The sequence below is a fragment of the Varroa jacobsoni genome, unplaced genomic scaffold (assembly GCF_002532875.2).
Source record: "Varroa jacobsoni isolate VJ856 unplaced genomic scaffold, vjacob_1.0 scaffold_1163, whole genome shotgun sequence".
Taxonomy (NCBI): Eukaryota; Metazoa; Arthropoda; class Arachnida; order Mesostigmata; family Varroidae; genus Varroa; species Varroa jacobsoni.
In genome coordinates, this window is record NW_019214065.1 from 160380 (window position 1) to 166906 (window position 6527).

Genomic DNA, 6527 nt, shown 5'->3' on the forward strand with positions numbered 1-6527 from the left:
CACAAACACTCAGGTTTAATAGCAATGTTGATTAGTTAATAGGTAATATCGATGTAGTTAGGTCTATCGAATTATTTTAATACGGGGAAGAGTTTAGGTGCACATTAGCCTAAATTTACCGTCTAAAAGCGCGAAACCGTATACTGAAATGGCATTGAAGTGGTGTTTCTCTCCACCTTTGTCCTTCCTGGCCGGTCATGTCTCACTATAAACGTTGATGCTGACCAATTTGACTCATCCAGGTCTATCAAACGTACTTATCTTAACGTCTCTTCATATATTCTCGTGTAGTACAATAGAAATAAAAGTATCATAACATTCTCTTTATCCGTATTCTATCCCGCTATTCATCTTCGCGTTGGCTTCCTTTAGCCTGAATAGGCCGAAGGATAATATTATTCATCTGAATGGCCCATCTCTTCTGTCTATGGTTTTCCATTTCTCGTGCGACGTTGTTCTGCTAATCCGAACCTCCGCGCCCCCACAATCTTTCCCGTAGCTTACCAAACTCCAATGACTTGTCACTATTACGATAAGTGGAGCAGCATTAGTAGTAGCGCTATTATTATGATTATCACCGTGATGCCCGCTCCCCGTCCGTTTTCCTAGGCTAAAGCTATTATTATCCTTGACCAGAGGGGACGATGAATCGACTAGGAAGACTACATATATCGCCATATTATCATAGCTAGCTAAAGTAGATGAAGATATTACTTCTATGGGCACATCTCCTGCCGTTTCGCTCTCTGTTCGTTGTGTGCCTGTTTGCCGTTGTCCTAAGTCGTCGTTTCCCGCACGATGATCTCCGTATGATCATGTCAATGTGTGTGCCTATGTGTGTGTGTCTGTGTGGGTGCCCCGAGATGTAGGCATGGCGGGGGCGGCAGCAGCCGTGAACGCCTCGGAGATTAACGAACAATTGCTTAAGGACAGCAGACACTACCAAACTGGCAAGGGAAGCAGAGCAGAACTGAGGGATATTATAAATATTTCCGTATGTGTTCGTGCGCTTCGGGCGAGGCCAGCCAGCCTAGCTTGAGACGAGCTCGTCGGGGCGCTCATCATGCCCATCGGGTGGGAGAAGTGAGTGCGCATTCCAGTCGCAAGCCTTTGCAAAGCACTTCTCAGCAGCTTAAATGCGTGGTGCGAAATGGGGCTAGGCGACACGGCGGAACAGCGGCCAGACTGGGGGACGAACTGCGGCGGCAAATGGAACTTCCGGTGATGGTAAGTAAGCGATAAGATATTCAATTCTAAAGGGTGCATTTACTGTGTACCTTGCGCACAAGTGCTTTTGCAATTCGATTCGAGATTGCAAAAGTAAGGCAAGGGTCGGACATGGAGAAATGTAATGATTCTATAATTTGTTATTAAGGGTATATATGTACAAATGGTGGAGTAGTGAATGAAGTCCCGCTCTTGTAGATGCTACAACTGAAGTATAGGACAACATGTTCTTTACTTGGCTGCTGCTCATGTTCTTTCTGAAGTACATGGTGAGCTTTTCGTAATAAAACGATGTCAACGAACGAAGAAATGCTACTTCGCTTCGTAATAGCGAGTCTGAGCTTGATGGACATTGTAAGGGCACTTCGAATTTACCAGTTGTTCCCAAGCTGGCTATAGCGTAATATATGTTTTAAAAAAAACTAACTAACTAACCCCTAACTTCTTTATCATATTATTCGAGGAATACATTCAAACACTGTGTGTTTCCCATTGCTCAGCAGCGTACCTGCACAGCACGGACGACTTTTTAATTCTAGAAACTATTGCAATACCGTGTAGTTAAATATTTCTATGGCAAAAAAAGACATGGAATTATTGCCTTTTGTCAATATTGATATTCCCATTAAAAATCCGACTAACTTTCAAATAGAGTATGGACAATATTGGGTGCAGCATATCAACACGAATTCGAAGTGTAACATACTACAGAACTTTTAAGTCAGATCATTGATGAAGGAAATTGCGACCCCTGTTTGTAAGACGAGGTCCGCAACTCATAGAAGTTCATCTTACAGCGCTAGGTAAAGGGTTGGGATATATACTTCAGCACTAGGCTAATTGTGAGTATTTTTCAACATACGTTTATTTGCACATACTTTGGGCAGGCAGACTGATACTGATTCGAAGCTTGGACGGTGCTTGCTTCCAGTGAACTATCGATAGGATGAAGTCCTAATATATATTCTTGTAAAAATCGAGCATGTTATCCTTATGTCATGTGCAACCCGTTCTTAGGTCTGGGACCTATTTCATCCGATAAATCCTGAAATGTAAATGAGACAGTGTTTAAATTTTTCTAATCTAAAGTTAACTTCTTAGAGCGGGTATCTAAACTTTCACTGGGGTTAGTGTATTTGATCCAAGAAAAGAAACAACTTCATAACGAACAGGTTGACTCGGGTATTCTTCAATTTCCTGATGTTGTTTGCCTTGCTAGCACCTGCTATTGTAAATACACACAATCATCGAATGGCGCTACAAACGGCCCCGGCACCTGCTAAGTAACTCTGTTTAGTTTTTGATTTAATCACCCTCTTCGTTTACTTCACTCTGCTCTTTATTTGACTCGATTTTTTGCAAGAGATCAAAAAGTACACAATGAGATAGGTTTTTACAGGGTCAGACCTGCGCATTTCTCTCCTATGTTTAAGCATGTTCAAAGACTTTGTGGTCCTAAAGCGCTAACGCTGATTTTCGTTTATTCGACTGTCCCGCTGGTCCGTCGTTCTTTGTTTTATGCAGAGCTGACAGTTTCCCTTCATCTAGTCCCATTACTCCGTATCGTCGCTTGTCGGGTATCGCCGAAAGAGGTGAAAACCTAGGTTTTGGAGAGGCGTCGCGGTGTTGTTGGGGCCGCGCAAATTCGACGCGAATGATGGACTAACCAAATAAAGGCTTTAATATGCATTTATAGAAATAATTCTCCCGCTGCCCCCTATCTGTTCGCTCGTCGATTCTACTCAAACGGTGCTTATCGCCATTTTATGTCCAATGGTTATGGCCACTATGGCCACCCTATGTGTGGCCACCATATCGAGAGCGGTACATAGAGAGTAAGTCCCGCTCTCGCGTTCATGTGAGTGTCATATGGCCTCACGCCTGGGCCTCTCCTTGCTTTTCCGTGCGCTTCTGACGAAAATGGGGCTACAGGCGTGAGTACTCTTTATCATGTCAGCGGAGCATTCCAGACATTCCATTTTGCTCGGTCTCTTTCACCATCCTTGGGCCGATTAGTCTGACAGTTTCGTTGCGCTAGCTTTTGTGTCAGAGGGACGGCAAATGTCGAGCATGTAGTGGGGTGCGCCTAGGAGTACGTCCACCACAGTCATTCTATCGCCAAGGCTTAGTCAGTCTTTCGTCGATGTCACGAAGCCTTTCCATGTGACCTAGCCCTTGGCGCCCTCGTCACCTTCTATTTAGCCTTAACCCTACGTACAATTATACTACTACTGAATTTCTCTTGCGCTCGTCGGTTGTGCGGGGGTTATTCTGACATCACCCCAGTCTACATTAGGGGTGACCCCCCTTTCTGCTTATCGTGTCTCCCTCTCGTCTCTTACCCCCTTCCGTAAAGTCTGTCCACCTAAAAGTGAACCCAGCTAGCCCCCATCGGAAGTGGGATACAGCACGATGCCAGTGGATCGAAGTGGACGAGGTACTCAAAGTGTAGTAGTGGGACAGCTGCTGGCAAGAGGAAAAAGAATAAGAAATAGAAGATAGGGCCTCTCGGCTTCTCTTTATTATTGTCAGTACGTTGTTGTCTCTCAGCCAGAACTATTTCCCGATTCTGGTCACTGACGCGGTTGCTGCCGACTCGAAGGCCGTCACGCGGCCCGTGTTCGCTTCCCCAGGCACAGTCCTCACCGGTGACTTATACCTTACCTACACAATTAAACGATTGAACACATAATTGAGTGTTGCAGTCTTTGTGGAAAAAAGGAATGCACAGATAAGTCTTTAAGTTTCAGCTTGTTTTTGTTTTCAGGGGTATGTTTTACCAAGGGATCGTGTGCTGATGAGACGATGCATGTCGCATTTCTGTGACGCTTAGTTACGTTACACGGTTGCGCCTTTATTTCACATCATCTAATTTATGATATACGAATGAGCTGTGGAATTAAAGCGATACCTTTACTAGTAAAGTATTTCAATGTTATGATCAGTTTCGTTATTGCATGTATAAGGAAATATACTTGTCAACTAATTCGCTCAAATGCTACATGCCCCACGCTGCAACTATCTGTTTTACTCACATATATCCTATTATTGGCTTGGTTTGCTTCTCCAACTCTGCTCTGTTTCAGTAAGTCTGTAGTTAGTTCAAGTGGCGTAGGCTTTTACAAAGCATTCGTCTAGATCCGACCTGACTCGTGGCCTACCGTATGCACACGTTACCATAATGAATCTAGCAGTGGTTAACTCATTGGGATACCTCGTTGTTGCCACCTATAGAATTTGTAGAAAAGCCTTATTAGAACCGTCACTGCGGGCAAAATTTATACAATGAGAAAAAATAAATTAATCTGGTGGTTTCTGGTGAGCAACGAAGGACTTTCTCTCACCCACGTAACGTGGATCAAAACTGGAGAAAGTGGATGAGTCTTGCTGTTCTATAGCTGCATAAATGCCATTTAATAAGTAAAGGGTCGAATGTTAGTTACACATACAGGCGGAGACCTTTCACTGCCTAAATGAAGAAAAATGTATTGCATTACAATAACAAAATAAAAACTAACTTAAATTTTTTATATTTATTTTTTCCTTTGCTATCTATTGTAGACTGTGTACAACATTTATGGATACGGTATGTCAAAGCCGATAGTAGACTACGCTCGGGCGACTACTACCGATAAATCTTCGTAAAAGGAATTTTTTATCAATAGGACCATGGGAAATCGTCGGAGTATTTTTGTGCTGGTAAGTCTAAAAATGCCATCTTCCTACAAATGAATGGAACAACAAATAATAAATCAAATAAAGCTGTCATTCTGCTCGATATATTGATTTTACCTCTACGACTGTAATTTCCCTGTAATGATGGGATCTGCAAATATCCGCGCGTCAAGGTTAGACTTTGCCCCTTCACTTGATTCTAACTAGACGTACTAGTTCTAAAAAAGTATTCACTGCTTTAGGTGACCAGCCCAATAAGAGCGTATCAGATGCCTAAAGTAGCGACGGATAGCCATAGCACGCTTTTGATTCTAATAAAAAGGGTGACATAGATGTTACCGAATATCGGGCATATTTTCAAACAAACATACAGTCTCGGTACACAATCGGGGATTTTTCCTCTTCTTAGTACTACATTTAACGTAAGTAGTTTTTAAGCCACTGACCGAATATTGCGTAACATAATTCAGTACTTCCGAAGTGTGCACAAGCTTGAAACCCAAGCAAAAGCAATTTTTTCTTTTTACATACGTATAGTATGTACATACGTACATACATTTATATACGTGGTTTAGGCCACTTTTGCACATACTTTAAGGTATTATTGACGATCAAATTAATGGTCGGGGGCCCATAGCCCAATAAAGTGAAAACAATGTTTTCTTGCCAACTCCTCAAAGCATCGAAGCTCCTATATACAGGTGTAGTAGTAACAGCATATGGTAGTAGGCCTCTGGCTTTCCATCTCGTGCCGTATTAAAACACAGTCTCATGCGTTTACTTCAGCATAGGCCTGATTCATGGTTACGATCGGTCGTCACTCGTCCTACAATACAGCAGGCCAGCTATTTCGGATCTTTGCCTACTACAATGCGCGTTTGTATCGTTGTTGCAGCAGTTATTGTACCTAATAAAGCAGGCCTTGTCGCAATAGTGGGCTTGAAGCTGGTTCTCTGTACCGATGCCAAATGCCGTGGCAACAGTGTGCGTCCACGGTGACAGCCGTCAAAGCGTTCATAGTATCAGTAGAAATATTATTGTCTGGTGCCATCTTTCGTTTGATCTGTCTCTGCATCTGAGTGTGAAAGTGTAACGTATCTGTTAGCGCGAAAACGCCAGTGTGGTGGGGCAAGGTCGTCGGCCGTGGGAGGATGCTGTGATTGGGTATAACAGAGATGCCGGATGGTCTGCAGGGAGCAACTGAATCCGGGTGGCTTGATGAGGATCCACACGGGAACATTGAATACGTCTGAAGTTGATGACGATGCGAGACACGTGGGGACCTGCCGGGGATCAGTCCGTGAGGGAAAGCAGGCACTCATCTACCTCTGATGGGCGGCCCGAGCGTTGAGTAAGCAACGAGGCGAAAACGAATGTTGATAAACGAACATAGCTCTCTAAGATTGGCGGACTTGATGATTGGAAGAGATCGCGGAGATCAAGAACGGGGAGAAACAGACGAAAGCTCTGCGCGTGGACGGCTGAGTGACTGTACGCCGCTATGTGAGTACCGGCACTGGAATTTTTTGCCGGTCCTCACTGCTGTCGCAACCGTCGCTCCACTAGTCGATAGAGCGCTCGCAGCAGATCCTGACGATGGCTTCAGTCGAATTGTAGCTATGGCG

The 6527-nt window shown here is 43.9% G+C and overlaps 1 long non-coding RNA gene across 1 annotated transcript; it reads right to left on the reverse strand.

The window, feature by feature from the left end:
• Positions 1–2098: 2098 nt before the first annotated feature.
• LOC147752562 (uncharacterized) lies at positions 2099–4480 on the reverse strand. The gene is made up of 3 exons (XR_015313722.1): positions 4263–4480; positions 2635–3891; positions 2099–2272 (listed from the first exon to the last, which is right to left on the reverse strand). It is a non-coding gene; the product is annotated as an uncharacterized LOC147752562 (long non-coding RNA).
• Between the last annotated feature and the right edge of the window lie 2047 nt (positions 4481–6527).